Here is a 26,510-nt window from a genome sequence, read left to right on the forward strand (position 1 = left end):
ATAATTCTACTTCTTGAGCGGGATTACTCGCAGAGGTGGACTGAAAATTGAATTGGCGAATAAAAGACCCATATAAATGAAATGCATAATTCAATATTTAACAAATTTTTATTAATTCGGTTTCCCACTGAAGACTTTACGGCACATATTGCAATTTACGAATTGCAGTCGGAGAGTTCGCGAGGCATATTTACTAAGAATGAATTTTCAAGAGGAAACCTGTTTCGAGGTGTTTATTGCAAGATGCGTGACGAAATACATCGGTGTCCCAGTCCTTTTTGTGGTTTATTGCATAACACAGGTTTTGTTAAGAAAGCAAATCAAACCAGAGGCGCCTCATGAGTGGGGCCGGGGTCAGACCACCTCGGATGCAGCGCTCAGAAGGAAACAGCGGGGCAGTCAAACGGGGGGGGGAGGGGAGGTGAAATAGCAAAGATTTAATGACAGCGCGTTATATTTGGAACGTGGAGTTGATTTGAGCACACCTCCCCGTTGATTAGACCTAGGGCTACCCAGTGCGCCTCCTCATTCCCTTGATTCGCCGAATGGGCAGGGACCCATACGAGTTCTACAGTATTTTCATTTGTAAAGTCCCGTAGGACTCGCGCTGCACAGACGCCTATGCTTCGTCTCGAAAAGTACGACTATTGCCCTTTTTGAGTCGCTTATGATAGTTTGCACGGAGGGATTCATGATGGCCAAAGCAATGGCAGTCTCTTCCGCTTCCACGGTGGACACTGTTTTTATGGTCGTGGCGTTGAGGATACTTCCCTCTCCGGTCACGACGCTCACTACGGTGGCCCGTGCGGTACACGGCTAGTGATACGGCGTGGACCAACGCAGGAGAAACAAGTCTTTGTGCATCTGCCTCGCCTTCGGAAAAGGGACTTCCGCCAGAATGGATGAGGTACGTTTCTTGTTTATTTTACTCCATGCTATATATATATATATATATATATATATATATACATATATATATATATATATATATATATATATATATATATATATATATATATATATATATATATATATATATAAGCCAAGTCAGCCGGGAGAATCCACTGGTCTAAGAGGAACGAAGAGGCTGGTCTGCAGGTTGAGGACGCGCGTCGTTCGAAAAAAAAACGATAGTTTATTCCCTACATTTCGATATATACACTCAACGATATGTAGCTAGGGGGCCGTTTTCTCCCTATGTCGCAGTGAGATCGGGCGCACTGAGCGTGCGAATCAAAGCCAAATGAGGAGGATAATAAGCCGTGACGTGTTCCAGTGATTTCTCTTCCGTGCTTTTGTTCACATTTTATTTTGACTACATGCCGTTTTGGACTTAGGTAGACGCTGTACTTCTAACACAGCCACGAACAAGTTGCTTGCCGACTTCGTAAAATATTTGGAGTGCTTATAGCTTTATGTAACCGTAGCGGCAAACGGAAATGGGGAGAACGTCACCTGCCCCTCGTACAGGCTTGGGCGGCAACCTTCCACAGCATTGCAAGCGGTACGGATGCACTCCCATCTTCAGCAACGTGTATGTCGGTGGAAATGCCAGGACGCAGCAGAAAAGACAGTTGACGGGAGCATATCGCATTTCTACACTTGGACACAAAAAGTGCCTGTGCGCGACATCGGTAGCGCTAACCATGAAAGAACTTCAATATCTTGAACAGTGTTGCAGTGCCTAGATGTGATTAGCGTTAATATGATATGTTGTGACTCGCGCATGTTCAGTGCGGGTAGGGGAAATTGCTTTCAATAATAAAGATCAGTTTTTTGTCCAGGTACCATACTCTCGCTCTGTTTATCTTCACCACTCCACTTTCTCCTTCTTCAAGTCTGCTGGCATTCTGCGACTATAACTATGTACCAACTAGCCCAACAAGCGGCGTTGACGTTTAACTAATCACTCAAGTGTAGCAAGCAAATATACGTTATTTGTATAGCACGGAAAAACGCTGTTGACCCTGTTATTCGAAAGCACGCTGACAGTGGAATCACTTCCGCCTTTCAAGTCTTATTCGGGCTTTTGTTCCTAGAATTATAGAAGAATTCTACTGCCTGTCACCAGCGATATTAAAAAGATCCTTAAACTTAAAAATTCTCACTCCGCATTTAGATATCTAATCCAGCTTAGGGATAACGAGGAGACTGGTGTACTTCCAACGCCACGAAGGATATGTCTCACAGATGCGCCGGGTACTGTAATTTATTTTTAACTTTTTTTGCACGTCTCGACAGTTGGTGAAATATTATAGCATCACTTTGTCGTCATTCCTGAACGTGAGTATTGACGTAACATGTTTTAACGACTCAACATCCACTGTGGTGGCGCAATCTCTAATAAACCGCCATGTTCAATTCAATTGTGAAAACCGCAACCTGCAATGCACACTGACACCGGTGCCATTTTCAGTACATCTTGTCCTTTCGTGTGTCGTACATTGTGCACCAAGTACGACCACACAGAATGGTTTTGCTTTTCGACGCCACCAGACTCCATTTCAACCTGTCTATTTCCTACAAGAAACTGACTTAGTTTTCCTGTCTCTAAAGCATTTTTTTTTTCGGAGGGGCGAAATTTTACTATTCTTGTTATCATGTGATATATTATGTTACTCTAATTGGTACCACAAGCCCATTTTCTTGTTTGTTTTTTTTTCTTCTGCTCCTTCATGGCTGTTCTCTTTCTACGGGCAGACTCGATAATTTGCCGTTGTTTTATTTTAGACCGTGCGGTCTATCATCTTCCTTCACGTTTTCCTTCACTTATCGCTCCCTTCGAAGGATCGACCAAGATGCGGATGGTGTTAAGGGAATTTGAAATTTCTCATAAAACACGTAAAGATTCACATGATGAAATGAATAAAATAGCCTATTGATGGAGAATTCAATAATTTCCACGAAACAAGTACAATCTTCCCGTAAACTTCTTTTTTTTTGCTTAATTCTTGTTACATGCCCACTTCCTAAAGAGTAGGAGGCGTACGGCGCCTCATGGCGGCTGTGGCCAGCCTGCTTCCGCAAGCTTTCCATCTGTGTCAATGTATATGTGTTCCCACACCGAATAATAATAATAATAATAATAATAATAATAATAATAATAATAATAATAATAATAATAATAATAATATTAATAATAATAATAATAATGTTTATGGCCACACAATATACAAAACAACACAAGGAGGCCGGTCTAACCCTTGGTTGGCTTATAGGACCGTGCCAATGAATATGATAGACAAGGCAAAAAAAGTGTACATAAATTGATGAGACATGAAAAAAAAGAAAAAAAGAAAACGAATGGCAAAAAATTGAAAAGAACAAGATAACATTTGGTTACCTACATATAACAAAAGTTGAAGAGGTAAATATTGCGATGCAAAAAAAATATATGTGCAAGAGGTTAATTTTACTGTAGCTGCTTTAAGAAGTGTTTGAGCGTGCATTTTGACGTCACAGTAAAAATTTCTTCCGGCAATTTGTTAAATATGTCAGGCACATAAGCACAGCGTCTGGCCGCGCCATACCTTGTGGCTGAACGCGGAACTACATAACGGACATGTTTTCTAAGCTAATAATAATAATAATAATAATAAAAACTACAATAATCCCCCGTAGTCTTCAGAAGATATTTCCTCGAATGAGTTCTATGCGCGTGAGTGGAAGAAAAAGAAGAACGCAGCCTGTCTCGTGCATTGGGCACGCGCCTCCGTTCTTCGGCAGCAACTAGACGCCATCGTCCCACCGTGCTTCATCAGAATAATCCGGCGACGTTTCTAGGATGCGACCAGCGGGAGCTCCTTCGTTTCCGTCGAGGTATACTCTTGCGACGCCTCCTGCCAATCATGATGCAACGGCCGCAATCCGATGCCACTACTTTGCACCAGATGCAAAGACGGCTGGCCACGGATTTCGCCCCGCCGCTCAACAAGACGACGGCTGTGGCCGAGCTCAGGGATCAGCGACAGTGTCCGCGCACGGCGGCCCTCGGTCTCAACGTTCTCTTGGGTGGACGAAACGCGGCGTGGATCTCGGGGCCTTTCCTTCTGGCAGCCGCCACGTGTCGCCGTTCCATTGTTGCCGAGACCCCTACCCGCGCGTCTTTGTCAACGGAACACCACACAGGTGAATATTCGTACGTTTTCTATCAGCGAAAGCCTAACATTTCTGAGAGAGATAGTTTAAAAGTATCCTTCATGCAATGCTTTGGAGTGATGTCGCCCTCATCTCCGTGGCACCGTACACTAAGGCCCGCGGCAATCATTGCGCGAAGCAATTTTAGGGCTATATCGAATACTCCTTCGCGTGTAGCGCTAATCCCAATGGAAACGTGCATGTCCATTTTACAGTGGGTGCGCAAGCTCCTTTAACCTGTTCAGCGGGCATGTTGAAACTTGCTCAAATTGTTTTTCATGCACGGCAGATCGCCACACAAAAAGGGAACAGAAGCGCAACTGCACTCACCTCGTGTGGACGTGTTCTCATTGTGGCAGCCTTGCTTTATTGCCTGTAATTAGCAGCGGAAACAAGCAGAGACCTTTTGTTTGTAACTGGTTGTTTGGCAGTGGAAGGTTGTTTCTGCTTCGTAAAACGTGGACAATCCCGGTTGGGTGACATTTGCTCTTGTCAACACTTGTAGTTTAAGGACAATTTTTTGTATAAGTGCCTCGGGACGAATGAATGTTATTCGATTAGCCTTTAAATAAAAGATTAATTAATTTGTTTGATGTTTCGTTACTTACGTCTTATTTGAGCGTTCAGTGTAGAAATTAATTATGGAAAAGAGAAATATTATACAAAAGAACGAACAAACTGCGAAGAACTCTCTAGCAGCAGTGACGCAGACGTTCTGATTCAGTGCAAAATCTCAATTTTTCAGCGGAAATCGCACGAGGAGAGGCCTCCCAAGTCATGTTGGTCGTGGATCGGGAGACGCAGCGACGGCGTCGCTTCGCGCTCCAGCTTCAGCAGCCAAGACGATGACCCACAGGAGGTGGAACGAGCTCGCAGCTGGCACGGCGTGTCATCCCAGGCGATCTTTACACCAGCCCCGTGTTCTGGAAGACTCCGCCCACCGCCTGACCATCGCAGGAGCACCGCGCAGTCCCAGCCCCTGTGCCACCAGTGGAGTTCGGCGCGGGGGCGACGAATTTTTCCAATGGCGCGCCTCGAGAAAGTTCGACGGATGACGCAACTCACCATTGAAGCGGACATTTCCGAGTAGAATATTTCCGTAGGGATTTGCTGGAACTCGTGGGGACCTTTTACCTAATTACTGCGAGATTTTTCCTTTTTTTCTGTTTTGTAAAAAATATATTTCACCTATGCGATGTTTGTAGTTGGCCTGAATATTTACTTTTTGGGGGGGAATCCTTATTGCATTGTCGGAATTTGCGGATTCCTTGTTATGATAACAGGTATGCGCTGGCATATATCTCGACTTCATATATGCCTAGCTTCAATTGAACAAAGCCAATAAAAGGAGTATAGGGGACAAACGAAGCGCTGTGAGCTTTGTCTCCTCTTCGCTCTGTGTAGTCGTCCTTGCTTATCGTCTGCTACGTACGGGATGACAAGAGGTAATAACTCGCTGGAATAGCTACAGCCGTCGATTTCATTGCTCTTTACTTAGAAGGTATACCATGCGACTTAATAGTTTCTGCCTTTATCTGTCGTTTAGTTTTTAGTTAGGACGTCTCATATCTCTCGCTTCAGGGAATAGCACAGGCTGTACACTTTTAGTATGATCAGTGAGGCGGTCAGTTAGCCAGCAATGTTTTCTGAAACGAGATTGAGTAGACTTCCTAACTGAAAGTAAGAACGCAACAGCAGAGCAGAAAATTAAGAAAATCGCGCATTGCCCCACACATCTAGACGAATTGTATATATACATGTACAGTCGCTGTTTATAGAACCAAGGAGGTTCGAGTAGACGGGCATGCTTTTCAACATGCAGCATTCGTTGCAGGCATCATCTTCCGGGTCAAGCAGGGAGATAATATAAAGCCGTTCAACGCTTGCCATTCCCGCAAAATGTCCTGGCCGGCCGCGGTGGCTTACTGGCTATGGTTACAGTGGCTAGAAAGGGGAAGTGTGATTATCCCCGAGCGGCCACTACGGGAGTCGCTGACGCTGCCTAGCGATGCCACCGCCAGATGGCGCTCGATCCCGTTTACACGTCGTCGTCGAGTTGACCGCTTTTACAGCGGGTGACGGCGAGTTTCCTACACGTGTTGTCGGAGTTTTTTCAGTCTGCTTGCTAAGATTTTCGTCGAAGTTTGTGCGAATGACGCACAATGAGCCGCCGTCAAAGCCATTGTTTTGTGCCCGGATGCACGATTGGTTACAAGTCATGCAAGAACAAGTTTTCATTGTTCGGAGTCCCGAAGGAAGACGCCGTGTTTCAGAAGTGGCAAAGGAACATACCGAGAGCAGACAAGCCGCTTGAATGCAACGCAGCCGTATGGGAGCTGCCTTTCGATCAGCAGTTCATCTCACGACACTTTGAACACTCAATTGACGGCCAAACAGTGCTCTTGGACCGAAGCAGGCCACTTCTTCTGCCGGGCGCCGTACCGACGATATTTCCAAATGTACCAAAGTACCTGTCCAAGGCAGTTCCGAAGAAAAGAAAACCTTAAGAAAGGTCAAGCTTGCATTCCCCAGTGCCATCAAAAAGGCGTCAAAAGGATGGGCCGCTGCAACCACCTTCGCAAAACGATGTTGATCACCTTGATCTACCTGTGCCTTCCGACAATGAAGACGCACATCACTATAAGAATGCCCGTCTTCCGTCCAGCCGGTAGGGAAAGCACATTCTCAGCGAAGAACCGTTAAAGATAGCTTACCGTTATATTTGCTGACTTCCCGCCTGAGCCAGGATCCCATGGAGAAGTTGTTTGGCATAATTCGCCAGTTTTCGGGATGTAATGGTCATCCAACCTCAGCACAGTTCTTTACTGCTGTTAACTGTCTGAGCTTCAATAATTTAGTAAGGGCTCTAGACACAGGCAACTGCTCAGGTGGCGCAATCGTGTCATTTGTCGGACCAGCTGAGGCAGCCGACCAAGTGGACAACTTGATTGGTGCAGGAAGAATTGAGGAAGCCTCCAGCGTGCTTGAAACATCATCCTTGTGCACTGATCATCCTTATCCGGGGAAGCATAGTGATGCAAGGCTGGTATTTTATTTGGCTGGCTATGTGGCCCGACGAAAAATACTAACGAAATGTCGGGACTGCTTTGAGCAGCTGCTGACATCGGTTGAGAATTCAGATGAAGCTCTCTCATCTTTCACCCAGTTTTGTGATAATGGAGGGCTTCTATATCTCTCAAGTAGGGGTGTGCGAATATTGAAATTTTCGAATACGAATCGAATACGAATAAGGCGAAAAACTGTCTTCGAATATCGAATCGAATATCGAATATATGTGCAATATTAAAAAATTGCAAAACGAGGTAACAATAGCTTTATTACGCTTTTAAAAATAATCTTGCATTTTACGAGGCTGCTTCAGGTTAAAGAGGCACTCATTATAGGTAATGCACTCAGGTAATGTCAGGTAATGCTCTGTCAGGTAAACGCTTGTTACAGATTATCGCGAAGGAAAATTGACTGCTCAACATGTTCATAAAGTAAGGGCTCTCTATGCACTGTGCCGACATTTGTCCAGGTAACATTTTCTAGGTGCATATTTTATTGCGCATATTTACAAAGCCCGCAAGTACATCATATATTGTTATGAAAGAGCCCTGGAATAAAGCTCGGTAAAAAAAAATTGAAACTGATCATGTCTCACGGGCCTGATGCAGATAGACTGGAACAGAGCGTACACATTCATAGTAAGGTTCGTTACAGCACTTAAGATCACAGTGCTGTAACGCTGTGTCGTCGTTTTGTACCTTCTTTTGTCCCTGTTTTGTATTGCGCTGTAACGAACCTTACTATGAATCCCAACAAACTGGCCCAACTTGCCATCTTGATGCAGAGCATACAGATAATGAGCGCATCATGTGAAGCTCTCAGTGAATAAACATGTTTTTAGGAGAATGTGGAGCAAGCATATAATTCGTTAATTGCTAAATTATTCACAGTCTGTCCGAATATTCGCCGTTTCGACCATTATTCGGCCGTCCTCGAATATTCGGGAATTTACGAATACGCATTTCTCGAATCGAATACGCTTCGAATAAGGAAAATATTCGATTCGTATTCGAAATTTCGAATATTCGCACACCCCTACTCTCAAGACAACTTTTTTCATTCGTGGAAGCTTTGGAGGATAGCTTCACAATGTGGTTCAGTTGGAAGAAAGTCCAAAGAGATAGCGTCACCGATATTTTGCATTGTATGCAACACGTGCCTTCCATTGGTTGTGATGCCCACAAAGAAGCACTGTCAAGCAATATAGTGAATTTTTTTTATCTTGACACGACTTCACTTTTACATGAAGTCTTTGAACAAAGAAAGAATATCAACGCGATAAAAAAGAAACATCTGAAGATGCGCCGCATTACATAACCAACATAACAATGCGGATGCTCACTTTGCCTAATCTTAACTTGCTGAATAAAAGTGATAAAAATAAAGAAGCTTGTGTGGATCTCAGTTATTTTTTATTTTCATACACAGTGCTCTATGGTGCCTGTTTGTTAGGAATTAGTAGTCAACACCAGCATGCCAGCAATTTTGAATCTCCAGTAATGCAGGTCATCTCACAAGGTGAACCGATTAACTAACTCAGACCTCACGGGTTAATGAGGAGCAAGATCAGCAGGAGGGCACGGAGGCAGTTACAATAAGGTCATTCCCGCAGTATTATTTAGAAGCTAATGCCGCGGTCGTGATAAATTAGTTTCGGATATAGGTCAAACATGGCGCCGTTCAACAGATCAGCGTCGCTTGTCGAATGGATAAACGCAAATCTCGGCACTAATACGCTCTGTGTTTAGTCTAGTAAACATGTGAAACTGCGATCGCGTGGCCTCCGCTGTAGAATCAACGCCACCAGACGCATGTACGGAATAGGCAGCTGTAAATGCATTTTGGACCGGCTTTTGCAACAGCGCAAAGCGAAGTGCGGAGGCCATGCGATCGTAGCTGCCTCAGATATGGCTTCGCTAATCTAAAAAAAGGAATGTAGAACACCAAGCTGCCTCAGTGCCGCTATGCCGCGGCTGGAATGCCACAGTGCCTACAGCAGACCGCCGCCTCCGAGCGACGTGTAAGCGAATGCGAGCGCCACCTGAGCGGAACATCCGAGAAGCCCACGCGAGAGGCGGCGCCTTGCGCACACTTCCCCTATTCTAGCCACTGTACTATGGTGTTGGGCTGCTAAGCACAAGGTCGCAGAATGAAATCGCCCCTCCGGCGGCAGCACTTCCGTGGGCATGGAATGGGGGCACGTTGAAAATCCCATGGCGGTGAAACTTAATCCGGAGGCCCCAACTGCAGCGTGCCTCATAATAAAATCGTAGTTTTCGAAAGTAAACGCCCTGGAATTAAATTCAATGCAACAAAATGTCCTTTACATGTGGTGCGGTTTTAAGGCAACGTATCCAACATTTGGGACGTCGTTAAAGTGTTTTTTGGTGGTAGGTCGGCTGCAGGGCTGCCCTGCACTGGTGGTCATCGATAAGTTAGGCCTGGAGTCCTTTAAAAAAAATTAAATTATGGGGTTTTACGTGCCAAAACCACTTTCTGATTATGAGGCACGCCGTAGTGGAGGACTCCGGAAATTTCGACCACCTGGGGTTCTTTAACGTGCACCTAAATGTAAGTACACGGATGTTTTCGCATTTCGCCCCCATCGAAATGCGGCCGCCGTGGCCGCATTTCGATCCCGCGACCTCGTGCTCAGCAGCCTAACACCATAGCCACTGAGCAACCGCGGCGGGTGCCTGGAGTCCTTGCTGCTCCATCTATTGGCAATGCGACGATGTCTGGAGGCTTGGCAGGAATTCCACAGGTCTTCCTGGGCCTTGGATTTGTTTTCACCTGTTCGAACCTTAATTTCCGCTCAGTCGGTAGTCGGTAGCACGGCTCTTCCCGTGTTTCTTCTGAACTTTGTAGCGTTGTGACCATGTCGTGGTGCTTGTTCACTCCAAGGAATGCTATTGTGCGCGGGTACCGAGATGATGACATTTGTAAGCAACATGACTCCTCGATATATGTTGATTCTGTAAGAGGTGCATCTCACAAACTAGCATAATTTATTCTAATGCAGTTGTTTTAGGCTACGCGGATTATTGCGGCTGGTTGGTCCACTGGGGACTCTTTTAGCTCTTGTACCCTCCAAGTATGTCCTAGTATGCAGCTTTGCGTCACTGTGCCCATCTTGCACTGATGCATTAAAGTACATACAAAGTGCGAAGCGCGATGCTCTTGGGGTGGATAATGTGCTTGTACTAGGTGCTTTTCCTTGAGTTCCCCTTTTATAGAGAATCTACGAACGACTTGAGGAAACGGCGCAAATTCCGTCAATGACGCAAATTTAGCAAAGTGCGCCAGCATAATAATTTCCCCCGTTACTGGTAGTCTTAACAAAAGTTCGCAGTACAATGGAGTGCGTGGCGGGAATCTGGACGCTACCGATGGCTGTAAAAATGGGCTTCTCTCAATTTATGCAGATTTCCAGGGCTAAGACAACTTACATGGAAATACTTGCACGGATAGCGTCCAATGTTCCCCTATTTTCTCAATAGAAACCATCATGGTCGGCTGCTGCACGCATTAACGCATTAGCATTTTTAGGCTACTCTCGGCGGACTTTCCCGGATCTAGCTAGCTATCATCTATCTATCTATATATATAACTAATTACGTAACTTACTAGCTATCCGTTCTGCCGCCAATCGGGGTCACTGTACTGTCCATGGTCCAGTGCTTACCGCACACTACTGTTGTACTTGACATAGTAGTTCTGCGGAAACCCGCAAGGTGGAGAGAAGTAATGAATAAAAGGAAAATCAGACATCCACCCGTTCGTAGCAATTGCTACAAAGGAAACCCATACGGGTTCCTCGAAAGAAGAAGCCTCTTAGTTGAAGAAAAATTCGTCCTGATCCGGGACTCAAACCCGGGACCACCGCCTTTCCGGAGCAGCCGCTCTACCATCTGAGCTAACCAGGCGGCTAGCAGACGGCAGGGCGAAGTCGAATTTGTCGACAACACGAAGCAGAGGCAAGTGTTTGACATAGTAGTTCTGCGGAAACCCGCAAGGTGGAGAGAAGTAATGAATAAAAGGAAAACCAGACATCCACCCGTTCGTAGCAATTGCTTTGTAGCAATTGCTACGAACGGGTGAATGTCTGATTTTTCTTTTATTCACTACTGTTGCACTGAATGAAGATCACTCGAAGCCAACCGTCGTACCAATTCCAGCAAGCAATGGCTGAAAGCGGCTGCGGTAGCTCAATGAGGAAGAAGACTCCGTCCGCAAGTAGCATCGCGAGCTTGAATAACCTTTGTCAAATAAGCCTGTTTCTAATTGTCAAAAAAATGTCAACTTTACCCAGATTTACATTTTTCTTTAAAGCTTTCTTTCCGTCCATTGCGTTTAACCGCCGGCTTCTTGAACAATCCCCCGTAGTGGGGACAAGGAGGTCGTGTACGAGTATGACCGTAGGCACCCCTTGAAGCTCGTGTACATGGCGATGTCACAGGCAACCAGCCTTGACGCACGTGACCAGCACGTGACGGACGCCATGGGAGAGCTCAAGTTCCACCACGGGGACGCCACACGGCAGGCTCCGCGCACCGCTACCTCGTTGACGAAATGACTGGACTCGCAATGTACAGGCTGCACACGATCGTGGAGCAGGCCCAGGAATTTCTCGACGAACACTTCTTTGAGAAGCACGTCATTCTCGTCGCCATCAACGTGCAGTCGCCCCATGCGCACGTCAGGCACCTCGAGGGAGGACGCGGAGGAAACAGAGAGAGAAAGCAGGGATGTTAACCAAAAATGCGTCTGGTTGGATATCCTAATCTCGGGGACGAGAATGAGGGAATATAAAGATGGCATAGAGAGAGGGAGAGAGAAGTGGAGGAACGGCGTAGCGAGCTCGCGCACATGCGTGGATGCGTGGAGGGCCTGAGCAAGTCGAAGGCGTTCACATAGGGCAGTCGGCCTCAATAAAGACTAAAGTGCGCCTTGACAGCTTCCCCTCCCGGGAGACTCCGTAGGGACCAGCGCACTCGCGCTCTGTACGTAGTCGCTGTGTACAAGAGCTTTGTCATGCGCCATTTTGCAGTCGAATCCGCTATGCTACGTTTGTCGTTCCACGTTGACGACACGCTAGTGTACAGCAGCCCAGGGGTCATCTCCATGGGTCAAGCAACTTACAACGGTCAAAAGATCGCCGTCGCTTTAACGTAAAGTTAGTCTCAGGACTATCTAAGGGATGGTGCAGCGATCCATGCCAATGCACCTGATAGATTGCACGAAGACTGCGTTCATGCGTTCGTACGAATACGATAGAAAACGAGATGTGCCGCTCGCCATCATCGGGTTCTTTACCATGAAGCTCTAGGAGCTCCAAAATAAGTGGTTTCCGCAGTACACGAGAGAGGCATCTGGCGTCGAGTGGGCGTGTCTCGACATTGTACCCACGGCCAGGACTGGAGGTGTGTTCGACCACAACTTCGTTCGCAAAATCAGAAAAGCTTCTTCCGCCCTCAGAAAAACACTTTTATGTAGCCCGTATTGAGCAACAGAAAGCTGTGTCGGGAGTTTTCGTGTTGCTGCGCAATTTTCTCAGTGACACGTTTCATTTATTTACAATATTGCAGAGCTTGAATGATGAATTAAGAATGATTATGCAAGTAGCGTAATGTGAAAACATCTTCTGAGTGTCTCCAAGCGACCTCAAGCAACATTACGATTTGGCGCAACTACGTGGCATTTTCACACTTTTAAATCTTGGTGCATGATATTTTGGACACCCTGTACAAACAGATATCAGATTACGGGGACATGCGCAATTTGTACTTCATAGAGTAGCTGTGCGAGTTCTAGCACGGGCTGTATGCATTGTTTTTCTGTTAGTCTTTCCTTCCTTTTCCTCTAAGCAGAAATGGGTAGCCCTGTCAGAAGTTTGCACATAATATGAAACACGTTCCTTCCATAATTGTTAATTTCACTAAAAATAAGCGATGGGGAAATCTTCAGTATTGACTCCAGGAAGCTCTATAAATTGTAACAAAATGCAAAGCCCGTCACACAGGCCACGGTGCACAGCCAAAAGGCGAAGAGTGCACAAGGATCTATCGACGCGCAGCTGTAGAAGTTTGCGGAATTCTGTGCGTAGTTCCCAGTGGCCAACGCCGCAGAAGAGATCAAATTGAATTCGGGTGTTTTACATTCCAAAAGCACGATCTTTACTTATGATGTACGCAGTAGTGGAGCAGTCCGGATAAATTTTGGCTGTCATTGGATACTTAACGTGCCCACAGTGCACCCGCTGAAGAGATCCATCAGGCGTTCTCTCTGAAAGGTTTTAACATGAATCGTGTCTTGAAACTTTCGCACAGCTAATTATCACGGGCCCTTCTGCTTAAAATTATGCTTGCAAATGTGGGTCGCAGCTTCCTTCAGCTGGGAGCTGACAGGAAAAGCTGTCGATAACAAAAAACAAAAAAAATGCCAGTCGCAACATGCATGCTTGAGTAGGCGGCGTTATCTTCACCGCTGTTATCGTGGACGTTGTTATGATTGAAGTCGTCGTTGTCGGTTTATTTACCGATGTTTCCGGTATACATTTACGTTTTCCTTTTAGTGCCTGTGAAAAGCGCTCTTAAGAACTTTGTAAAAAGTTAGTTATTGTAATGGGTACGAATGAGAACTTTATCAGGTTATAGTATACATATCTACAAACTGTTAGCATGCTTCGAAAATTGAGCCATAGCAAGTGTTGCCTTTACTAAGAATCAATAAACGCTGCAGTTGTCTTACCTGTTATCTGTTAGCCTATTCAGTCGCGGTCCTAGTGCGACATATGGATGAACCGCAGTTTATTTCATTATATTGGATTAACAGGGATGCGTTATTTCGTGGAGCACATATGTACAGATGCTACGTTACATAAATTTATGTTCATAAGATAGGATACAAAGCTGGGATGGCTGGTTTGGTTAGTGAGACATATTTACGGGAATGAAAAGAAAAAAAAGCGAGCACGCATCACGGAGACAGGACGGGCACTGAACTGCTTCCCAGCGCCGTCAGTGCCCGTGGTGTGTTCTTTATGTTGCGTGTAACCATTTGCTCAGCAAGGTAAGCTTGTTCCAAACTTTATTTGTTCAGCTACCCACATACATATGTGATCAGTGCTAACACCTGTGCTCCCAGGGATGCGGGTATAAATACAAGGTCGTCCTGAAGGACGTGTCACGTGGTATCCCGACGAATGTGTACAGATTATTTTTTTTTTGTTGTTTTTTACCTGCTAATTACTATTACCTGCGCCGTTGCTACTTCCGGTTACTGAGATTTTAAAGAAGTTTGTGACGCGGCGTTGCTAAGTTACGGTTTATCCCGCACTCGAGCTGTTTTACAAGTCTTCAATTTCTGTTGTGCCTTTTCGTAGCTCTCCATTTGATGAGATGCTCAATGAAAGGCACTGTGATGAACTACCGGACCATTTTCCCGCCATTAGTGTGGTGTTTCAGTCAATTTGATTGTATTCAGGGGAGAAAGTACCTCTGTAACCAATCTTTGCCAATGTCTGAGTGAAAAACACGGAGTCTTGTAGAGATAATCCAGCAGCGGCGGATGGGTGTGGATGTGACATCATTACGTGGTCCAAACGGGATACACTGAAGGCCAGTATTACCCCTTAAAACAAAGCAAAGCGTTCGCAAACAGCTTCTTGAGGCGCCTTCGCATATTGAAAGTGAATGGCGTGCCCTGCAGAGAACTGTACGCAGTCCTGTTTTCTGTACTGAAAATTCGATCACAAAATGATCAAGAAAGGCCAATCGTCCCGTAAGGAGTTATTTATTCCTGCTCCTGTATAGCATAAACAAGTTTGTGTACAATATGATAGGGTTTAGACCATCTCTTTCCACGCAGGACGTCATGCTACTGCTAAAAAGACAGGTTATTGACAACAGGACTAGAGACGTCAGGGGCATTCTTACACTAGACTTGTCCAAAGCCTTCGACACCGTGTCGCACGACTTTATCTTAAATGAGATTTCGGCATTGAACTTGGGAGGTAGATTTTTCGCGTATGTGGAGTCCTTCCTGAGGGGCAGGACGGCGGTCGTCAAGTTGGGGCAGACCAAATCAGAACCATTCCCGCTAGGAAACAGAGGCACGCCACAAGGGGCGGTGATCTCCCCCCTCCTATTTAACATTGCAACGCACGGACTTTCGAAGCGGCTGGCCGCCGTGCCAAACGTGGGGCACGCGCTGTACGCCGACCACATTACGATCTGGTGTCCGGGAGGCTCGGGGGCGGCCGTGGAACAGGCACTCCAGGAGGCCTTGGACGTGACCCAGTCCTTCCTGGAGGGCACGGGTCTCCAACTCTCCCCGACCAAGTCAGAGCTCATGTTATACAGACCGGCAAGGCAGGGGGTTCGGGGGCTTGTGCCGCTCGAGCAAATCCCCACAGATGTATACACGCGGGACGGCCAGAAGATCCCCAGGGTGAATTCGATTAGAGTTCTAGGATTGTTGCTCGATGCCAGGGGCTGTAATGCCAAAACCATTGCGCATCTGACCGCCAAAACTGAGAATATTCTCAGATTAATCATGAGAGTCTCCAATAAGAAGGGGGGCCTAGGCGAGGACAACCTACTTAGGGTGCATCACGCTTTTCTTATGAGCCACATCAACTATGTGGTTTCGGCCCTACAGTGGACAAAGACTGAAAGGAACAAGCTTGACACGTTGATGCGGAAAAGCGTCAAGAAGGTACTGGGTATTCCGATCACGGCGAGCACGGACAGGTTAATGCAGCTCGGCGTTCATAACACGACCCTCGAACTCATAGAGGCGCAACGAGCGGCGCAGATCACGAGGCTTTCGGGCTCCAGCGCCGGTAGGCGCCTCTTGGAGGCTGCGGGCTTGCAGCCGCGTTACAGTCACAGCGAGGTGGTTCAGCTGGACGAGAACTCCAGGGGGACCTACGTCGTCAGTCCCTTCCCTAGAAACGTTCACCCGCAACACAATGCGGGCAGGCGAGCAGCTCGTGCCAGGGCGATATTGAAGAAAACGGTCGGCATGGAAGCCTTCGTGGACGCAGCTCAATATGGGCGCTCCTGTAAATTCACGGTCACGGCGGTCAGCGAAAAGGGGCGAGCTCCTATCTGCGGCTTCGGTAGGCGCTGTGACGGCCGACGTGGCAGAACAGGTGGCGGTGGCGCTGGCGATGCAGGATTTAAAAAGGCCGTATATCTACACTGACTCACGCGCGGCCGTCAGGGCTTTCGCTTCGGGAATGGCTGCGAGACAGGTGGAGGCGATTCTCAAAAACAAGTCCAGAACTAATTGTGACCCCGTGCATTATATTATATGGTTCTCAGCTCACATGGGCGACAACGTGCTGCCGGACCGCCCGAACCCTAATGAAATTGCTCACCGCCGTGCGTGAGAATTCACGCGCCGCGACGGCGATGGGGCTACATTGGATCCGGAGGAGCTCGGCCACAGCGACCCCTTATTAACTTTTCACGAGATCGTCTCCCATTATAAAGAGGAACGCAGGCGCTTCCCGCCTCCGCATCCAAATCTATGCAGATCACAATCGATCACGCTTAGGATGCTTCAGACGAGGTCATATCCCTCGCGAGGTTTCTTAAAGGGACACTAAAGGTTACTATTAAGTCAACGTGGACTGTTGAAATACCATCACAGAAACCTCGAAACGCTTGTTTCTTGGCAAGGAGAGACTTATTTTAAGAGAAAATGCGTTCTGAAGCGTCCGCGTACCTCTAGCGCAGTTCAAATCGCCCGCCCTCCGATCGAGGAGAACTGACATCATGGTCTCATAGTGACGTTGCGCCATCGGTGAGTAGAACGGCGTCCGCAGACGGCGCTACGGCTTTTCTGCGCAAAACGCAAACGCGCGGCCAGAAACAGAGCCAAGACAGAGCCGACAGCAGAGCGAAAGCGGGAGTGTGGTGGCTAGCGGAAGGAGAAACTAATTACGTCCCACATTACGTCCCAAAGCACACGGAAAGTCCGTTTTCGTTAAACTATAGGCTGCGGCGAGCTCGCAGCGTGGTCGGCGTGGTCTGTGAGAAGTGACGAGCCTTTCCGCACTCGCAACAGGGCATAAAAAAGTGCGAATCGACGCAAAACTCGGCCTAGAAACGTGCTTCGCCACAGCCGACCCAGATGTCGTTTCCCGCACCGCCACCAGGCGCCGCTACTATACCTCAAGCTCCAGCGCAAGACGCCCATAAGCTGGTACTTCATTCTATGACGCAAACTTCGACGCTCGTCGCAATGGACCCTGACACCGACAGATTGGCTCGCGATGGTGGGCTCAACTTCAGCGATTTGAGCACCGACGAGCGCGACCTGCTGCTGAGGGCTCGCACTGCCGGCGTCGTTGCGTACTACGACGGCGGCCTCGACACCGGCTCTCCGGAGCGGGAAAGCAACGAGGGCTTCCCACGACATCACATGGACGTGGCATTCTCGCTGCTTGTTCCAAATGAAAGTTTCGCGAGCCAGCAGAACCCTCACAGCACGACGCGATAACGAAAGTACTGAAACTCCAAAGCGTGCGCGGCGCAGAGTCGTGCGCGCAGAGTCGAGCGAAAACGAAACCTTTCGACCACCCATACTACTGAAGGGTAACGTCAAAATCTTAGTTTTTGTTAGAATCGAGTAGACGTAGACAAGTAGCATTTTCTTCCGTCTTATAATCGAATGAAATGATATTTTTAATACGAGTAGTTGAGTATTAGTAACATAAATTACGGGGAGATCTTTCGTCATCGGTTTAGTACCGGAATGTCGCTGGGGGGTCTCAAATCGTGTCATGCATTTACCTCAATTTCTCGGTTACTAAAGCTCTGTTCGCGATTATATTGACGCCTTAGACGTTCTAGAACATTGCTCTACCACTTTAACTTGACTTTCTGGTAACCTTTAGTGTCCCTTTAAGCAGGATTTATCCAGAAATTGACCCACAGTGCCCGGATTGTGGGGAGGTTAGCAGTCTACCTCATATGCTCTGGCAGTGTCCTGCGTTACGGGATACGTCCCTCACCAGCGAACGGGACTGGGACGAGGCCATATCTAGTACGCAACTCAAGCTCCAGTCCATGGCCGTCCAGAGGGCCCGTGAAAGAGCGGAGAGGCTTGGCCTCCCGATTCCGACATGGGAGCAGCCAGCGGCGAGCCGGGGGCCCCAACGGGTCTCCACCGGACCTCAATAAAAGTTCATTGTCTGTCTGTCTGTCTGTGCACCCTCTTCGAACCGTGCAGTAGAGAACCCACGACCACTCCAGCGTGTCCGCCTTTGTTCACATATAGTAGGCATGTGACACAGGATTGCTTCATGAATTCTGACACAGCCTGTCTATGGTGTTGGCGAAATGTAATATCCAAAATATTGTCACACGCTGTCATGAACCACGCCTGCCGCGCAGACAACCAGACGAAAGAAAGAGGAGAACGACGTTAGCCAAGCTGCCGCGAGACCGCTCTTCAACAACCGCGCCTATCAAGCAGATTCATCTGGTTCTGCATTAAACACCTCGTGTGTAACAATATTAGAAAGTACTGTTTTGTTCGCATCAATGTCTTTTACTTCACGCTGCGGCTTCTGCGCGATATAGTACAGGGATGTTAACATCACGTCAATGTTATTATGCGTCCTGTTGGCATGGTAACTTGTAACTTTCTTGCGTAGCTCTCACTGTAGCCAAGTTTCTTAAGTACACTTTTTTTTTTGGCTGGTCAGCAAACCTCAGCCGAAGCATTTATATAGGCGTAGAAGCGGACACCAGAGGCGCCACTGTCTGCAGAAGCCTATCGGCGGGCCTCGGTCGGCTGGCCGGAGCCGCGCGCTCCAGCCGTCCGGGAAAGTAAGGCGGCCACGTTTCTTGGCCAGTTGTTGTTTTGTTTATGCACTTGCAACAAGCAGGATAGTCAAGGTCGGCCGCGTTTATAGCAGGCTGAAAATTATTGAGCAAGTTGCTTACTCCCATACATCGAGAGCACCGACGGTGGGAACGCACCCGAGTAAAAATAATGGAGAAGGCTAGCGAAATAAACTTGCGCTCTTAAAAAGTGCATAACGTAGAAATGTCACATTTATACTGATATGTGAAGTGACGTCCTGTGGAACATCTCTGTTTGAAGCAGGAATACACTATCTGCGCCGCTCTACCTTACATTCAACATAGTGCTGTTCAATTGTGTCACCAACATTAAAACTGCTTAATTAGTGAACGAATGTCTAAGAAGAATATTGTATTTTATTCGTATTTTGTTGTTCCTCGGTCCAGCAAAAGTAAAGCTCAGCAGAAGAAAAATAATATATATATATATATATATATATATATATATATATTGTACAATAGTGGATCATCTGGCATAATGTACGGGCTACACAAGGATCTCTGACTGGCTAATTGCTACGCATCCACCTATATGGCTTCTTATTCGAGTCGCGCGCTCCAGCCATCCGGGAAAGTAAGACAGCCCTGTTTCTTGGTGAGTTGTTGTTTTGTTATTTATGCACTTGCAATAAGCAGGAGAGTCAAAGTCGGCTGCGTTTATAGTAGGCTGAAGATTATCGAGCAAGTTCCTTACTGCTGCACATTGAGAGCAGAGACGGTGGGAACGCGGTCAAATAAAAAGAATAGAGAAAAGTAACGAAAAAAACTTGCGCTCTGAAAAAGCGCGTGACCTAGTAATGCCCACATATAGATCGATATGTTAAATGACATCCAGCCGAACATCACTTTATAATGTAGGCATACACCATCTGCGTCACTCTATGATAGTTCAACATTGTGCTGTTCCATTTTCTCAGCAACTTCAAAAGTGCTTAATTAGTGAAAGAAAAGATGTCTAAAAAGAATATTGTCTTGTCTCCATTATATCTTGTTTTTCCTAGATCCAGCAAATGCAGACCTCACCAGAAGAACATTCATTTATATAATTATACACGTCTATATATATATATATATACAATAGTGGATGGTCTGGCATAATATACGAGCTGCACATGGATCTCCAACTGGCTCATGGCAACACATCCAGATGCGTATATGGCTACTTATCATATGCTAATTTTATTCACATAGGGCAGATATCTTAATTTTCTAAATATGCGGTATTAATTTTCCAACGGTGGGGGCGATTCTCATTCCCCACTCAGCTTTGTTCCCCTTGGCGTCTCGCGTTGCCTCTTGCCATGCAGAAAAATCACGAGTTTTATGCGAGTAACTACCAGCAGCACGAAAAGCTGACAGTCACTTTACCATCAGCTAAGTAGGATGAATGCAAGAGCTGGCGTCCTCTCGAGTCATTTCTTTAAATCTTGACATTTTTATTCAAACGCGTTAGTTCCTGTTACTTGTTTTCTCCCATATTTGCTCGAGAGCCCTAATTAAGGCTACCCTACATACCGGCGCCTTATTCAAGATCCCCTAATTAACACAAAGGTCGTGTGTTCGACCGCTAATTTTTGTGCCATTGAAGTTTGGTGCCATTAAATACTGTGGGCGGTCAAATTTTCCATTCATCCGCCACTTAAGGCTTTTGCCTTAAAAACAGGGACCGTTAAAAACACATTTTTGTTGCGTCTCTGCTCTTGTGTCTTTCTTCGTTGCTGTTCATTGTGATGGCATTAAATATGAACCGGTTTACTTTTGCCTACTTTCTATTTAAAAAAAAAAAGAATTTTCATTTCGTGTCTTCAAGTTTGGTTCGAACATCTTGAAGGGGCAGCGCAGTAAGACGAACACAGAAGGAAGGAACACACAGGACAGCGCTGAACTCACAACTAACTTTATTCGAAGGCATACACAAACTTATGTACACAACCCACAGCCTTCTGTCTTCGTCTTACTGCGCTGCCCCTTCAAGACTCGGAAGAGAACAGTAGTTTATGATAGGTAGCAATGCACTGGAAGTGGTAAGGGAGTACATCTACTTAGGACAGGTAGTGACTGCGGATCCATATCATGAGACAGAAATAATCAGAAGAATAAGAATGGGCTGGGGTGCATTTGGCAGGCATTCTCAGATCATGAACAGCAGGTTGCCATTATCCCTCAAGAGAAAATTGTATAACAGCTGTCTTACCAGTACTCACGTACAGGCCAGAAATCTCGAGGCTTACGAAAGGGCTCTACTTAAATTGAGGAGGACGCAACGAGCTATGGAAAGAAGAATGATAGGTGTAACGTTAAGGAATAAGAAAAGAGCAGATTACGTGAAGGAACAAGCGCGAGTTAATGACATCTTAGTTGAAACCAAGAAAAAGAAATGCGCATGGGCAGGACATGTAATGAGGAGGGAAGATAAACGATGGTCAGTAAGGGTTATGGACTGGATTCCAAGGGAAGCGCAGCAGGGGGTGGCAGAAAGTTAGGTGGGCGGATGAGATTAAGAAGTTTGCAGGGACGACATGGCCACAATTAGTACATGACCGGAATAGTTGGAGAAGTGTGGAGGCCTTTGCCCTGCAGTGGGCGTAACCAGGCTGATGATCATGATGATGACACTTAAACAGTAGTTTTGTTTTAAACGTAGTAAAGTCAAATCCCCGACTCAGCAGCCATTGAACCTAACGTGTTTTGTATCCGCATAAACCGTACCAGCTTATTGCGTACGTATAGGTTAGCACGTAGTGTTTACACTTTTCATCGCGCAAGCACGGCGGTGCGTCGTCTCTATTGGGCGGCCTGGCAGAACAACAAGCCTCAGAGATTGGAACAACGGCCTTCAAGAGCCCCGTGAGTATGGCCGTGAAGCCACAACAACATCATTATCACTTCGGTACCGTGCCAGATCACAGCCTCCCAATAGAGGAGGCTATGGCCAGATTACGTTGTAAAGTTCGTTCTTCATTCTATGGAGTTGTGGCGTCGTGCGATCAAGGGCTCGCAGTATGCCGAAGCTCAGATAAAAAAGATGCTAGATGCTCAGCACAGAAGGAAAATTAGACATCGTTCACGCTATCGAACCTGACACGAAGAAGTCGGCGTTGACACGCGACAGGAATCTGCTGTTGACTACAGTGTGTGGCATTTGGGATACGAAGCAGTTCCTCGGCAGCGCTGCTGCGACCATGAATTGATGCCAGCTACGAGGTTCGGGCCGTCGTTGCCTGGATGGATAGGATAGATATTAAGAGCGTCCCCTTTGGAACGGGGCGGTGGGTTGCACCACCAAGCCTTTGCTACTGTACTGCCTAATATCCTACCTAGGTTAAACAATGAAAAAAGAAAAAAAAAACACTCTACTACCACGGCCAAATTTTCTGATCCCCTATTGCGAACTGTGCTTTTGTACGTCTCCGTCTTTTGTCGTTTCCCTACTTTTCTTCCACCAATCCTCCAGTCGCCTCTTACACTTACTTCGGCAACAACTCTTTGTTGTTGCCGAAGTGCCACCTAGCGACAGTAATGAGGACGACACGGAAAGCGACAGCACGGGCGATTCAGGCCCGGCAGTGGCAGAAGCTGCGCGTTACGTCAGCCTCATGAATGCAATCGTCGAAACGAGAACAGCCACCCGCAATGAAAAATGCACCCCACAACTTCTGCAGCTCTACCGCCCGCGTGCAGGGAAAACGTGCAACGCCAACGAGGAATCTGCCATGCAAGTGTTTGCCAAAAAGAGGGGGCTGGTTGAAAAGCTGGCTCGCACCTTCAGGAAGTTTGAGGCCGCTGTTGTCGCTGCTAAAACGCCGCGGCATAAGTTGAAAATAACACTTTCGTCGTGCGAAGTGAATAAATACTGTATGTCTTTTTTCCCTTCCATCTCACTCTCTCTAAGTTCCGTTTTTGACAGGTAAGTGGGCGATCTCAGGCTATTTAGGTTAAGCAGTGCTACCGTTTAGTACATACTTTTTTCCGAGCTCCGGCCAACTACGGTTTAACGAGGTTTCACTGTAGTACTTCTCAGTTATTGTTCGAATGATGCTGGCCTGTGATAATTCTTCAAACAGGCAAATGGCAAATAGCAGATAGCCAGTGCATTCGTCTGCTATTTTCACTTACACTTGTCATCGCCAGGCTTCTTTAAATTGTTAACAAACAAGGAACTTCTGGGTAGGTCTTTCAAAGGGAGCTCCTTAGCCATAATCCGGGTGTGTACAGCTTGCTACTCGGGATTGCAGCACGTACCAGACAAAGGACATGTTATTACTGGGCAAGGCGAAAAACAGACTGGTGTATGCACCCGACGGACGTTTGTCTCCAGGTTTCCGAGATGAGAACATGGAGAAGCCGCCTATGAGAGTACCCCTTGGTCCTGGTCGGCAGCTGTCCCAGAATGTGGCTGTCGGTGAACCGGCTCGCTTCCAACCTTCACTGCCTGTGGATCATCCGGAGACATCCCTGGGTGGACCTCGGCAAGTCGTGCACAGCTGGCAGCTGCTTCCTCCTTTCGGAGTGGTTCCCGTGCAACAAATTCCTGTGGTTCGTCAACATTGAGCAGCGCAAAGGATGATCCACCGCGGATTGCCTGGGCAGACACGTGGTTCCTGCAGCGTTCAACTACAATTAAGGAATTGGCAAAGTTGCTCACTGATCTATCGGGCAAGTTTGACTCACATCGATCTACTCTGAGAGATGAGAAGCAAGAGATAAGGAAACCCCTCCATTTCCTGAACTCTCACTTTGAAAGTTTCAAGGCAACAATTGATGCTATGAAGAAAGAACAAGCGTTGCTAAAGAAAGAAAATGAACTACCAAGTAAGCTTGAAAGCACCCGCTATGACATAAGCGAGCTGAAGCAATATACACGACAACAAAATTTGGAAATCGAGGGACTTCCCTTAAAACGAAACGAAAACCTCATCGAAGTATTGACATTTGTTTGTCAAAAGCATGACATCTCTGTTAGTGAAACAGACTTTGATGTGATTCATCGTGTTCCAAGTAAAGACAAGAATCGGCCAAATATTGTAATTAAGTGCATGTCTCGTTCTATTCGAGAACGCATAATTAAAGGATTCAAGAAGAAAAAGATAAGCCCTCAGGATTTTGGATACGATGCCTCAGCGAATGTGTACATTAACGAGCACCTCTGCCCTGAAATGAAAACACTATTAGGGAAAGCTATCGCCAGGAGAAAGACAAACAACTGGAAATTTGTCTGGGCAGCAAACGGAAGAATTCTCGCCCAAAAGGCTGAGAATGCACGGCTTTTCAATATTCGTAATGATAACGACCTATCACTTATTTGTTCGTTTTTTGCATTAACATGGCTACCATAGTACAGTCTGCTAATGACTTCCTGAACAGTTCCTCCTGTTGCAGTTTAATTCATTGTAATGTGCGTAGCTTGCTCAAAAATATTAACAATCTTTGCTCTCTTCTGTCATTGCATAATTTCCCCTTTGATGTTATTGCTACCTCAGAAACATGGCTGCGTTCAGACGAACTGTACCATATACCCGGATATGCATTCTTTTCCACTCCTCGAAGTACGGGAACGAGGGGTGGTGGCGTTGCACTATTTGTGAAGTCTTCTGTATCATGCTCAGTCATTAAGGAGTACTCTTACTCATACGCGAATGAATTTGATATGCTTGCTGTGAATGTTCATTGCTTCGTTGCAGCGGTAATTTATCGTGCTCCTAACAAGAACAAATCAGCTTTTATGCAACATGTTGAACATTTATTAATTTAACCAATTTAAATAAACGAATAATAATATGTGGAGACTTTAATATTGATGCTATAAAGGAACATGACAGTGATTATTTTAATCTTGTTAGATCATATGGATTCCATAACGTAATTAAAACCCCAACATGTATAACTTCATTGACATCCACACTGATCGATCATATATTGTGCAACTTTAACACCAATTCAAGCTGGTGTAATGTTTATGATTCGGCTGTAACAGATCACTCTGCTGCTGCCATCTTTTTTCATCGATCCACTCATTCTTAGGGCCATTCTCATATTTCTCAGTGAGTTAAATATCCAGTATTACGTGAACGCCTTTGCTCTTTAACTATAGATGCGCAGAAAAATGCAAATCAGCAATTTGACAGTTTCAGCAGAGCGTTGTGCGATGCATTAGCACAGTCATCAAGCACCTTAGAAAAACGATATTGTAGCACTCCTATCTGTCCCTGGATGACGAAAGGACTGCTACAAGATAAAGACTTTTGGCACACTAAAGTCGCATAAGGGTAACAAATATTATGAAAAAAAATTTCGTATGGCTCGAAATATAGTAACTGGCACTATACGTTGTAGCGTTCCTAACTAGAACGGCAACAGAAATGACATAATCTAAGTGAGACGGGTGTCGTCCGCCATTTTATTCCTACTTCTTCCTTCTCACTTCTCCCCTAGCCCATTCCTTCATCTTCTTTCATGCGTCCAGTGCAGACCGCTTCACTCTTCCGGATTTCTTTTAATTACACCTCCTGGGGTAATACTTGAATATGTTTCCAATAGCGGCGCACTCCGTTTGGCCTGAGGCTCTGGCGTACCAGACATTCTTCAATATTCCATGCTGGCATGCAGTCTTAATAACTTGAAATGGTCCGCAAAATTTTGAATTTGAGGGCGCAGCTCCTTTCCTTACAAGGACATAGTCTCCAGGCTGTATGTCCGGTATCTCGCTACTGTGCCTTTTATCAAAGTTTTGCTTCATGTGGCGCTTGTAGACCTCCTGTTTTTTGACAGTTTTCCTTACTTCCGCAAGTTCGAGGTTCTCTAGGAGACCTAGCTCACGATCTGCAGGAAGTATGGGCGCTGTACCCGAACTTACAAAATGAGGGCTGCAGCCTAAACCCGTGGTGTATGATCTGTTGTGATGTTTCACAGCGGCCTCGAGACAGCACTTCCAGCCACCGGCAAAGTCTGGATACATCTTCAGATACTGTTTGATGTCTCGTATGGCACGTTCCGCTAGGCCGTTTGCTGCCGGGTGGTATGGAGAAGCATACTTTATCATTATGCCGTGCTCCTGTGCCCACTCTGATAACTTGGCACTCCGGAAAGCCGGCCCGTTGTCGCAGACGAGCGTCTTTGTGTGTTTAAAACATTCAGCTTTGAGGAGGTCTATTACGCTGTTTGCGTCTTCTTTGCCAGCTTTAGCCGCAATCGTCCTTGTGCACTCATCTATGGAGAGCAAGAAAGCTTGCGTTCACTTGACTCCTTCCCCCTTCTTTTTGAGCTCTGCGAAATCCAAATGAATTACTTCCAACGGAACGCTTGAATATTCAGGGTTTGTCATAACGTCTGTCGATTGCTTGAATTTAACTTTGTTCACCTGGCAGAGGTGGCATGTGCGGATGTAATGGCTGATGTCGTTTTGTCGTTTTGATGGCGCTTGGA

The 26,510-nt window shown here is 46.4% G+C and overlaps 1 long non-coding RNA gene across 1 annotated transcript; it reads left to right on the plus strand.

The window, feature by feature from the left end:
- The first annotated feature begins 3,732 nt into the window (after window positions 1-3,732).
- On the plus strand, window positions 3,733-5,333 carry LOC139052539 (uncharacterized). The gene is made up of 2 exons (XR_011509957.1): window positions 3,733-4,128; window positions 4,883-5,333. It is a non-coding gene; the product is annotated as an uncharacterized lncRNA (long non-coding RNA).
- Window positions 5,334-26,510: the final 21,177 nt, after the last annotated feature.

This window comes from Dermacentor albipictus, unplaced genomic scaffold, assembly GCF_038994185.2.
Source record: "Dermacentor albipictus isolate Rhodes 1998 colony unplaced genomic scaffold, USDA_Dalb.pri_finalv2 scaffold_26, whole genome shotgun sequence".
NCBI classification, from domain to species: Eukaryota; Metazoa; Arthropoda; class Arachnida; order Ixodida; family Ixodidae; genus Dermacentor; species Dermacentor albipictus.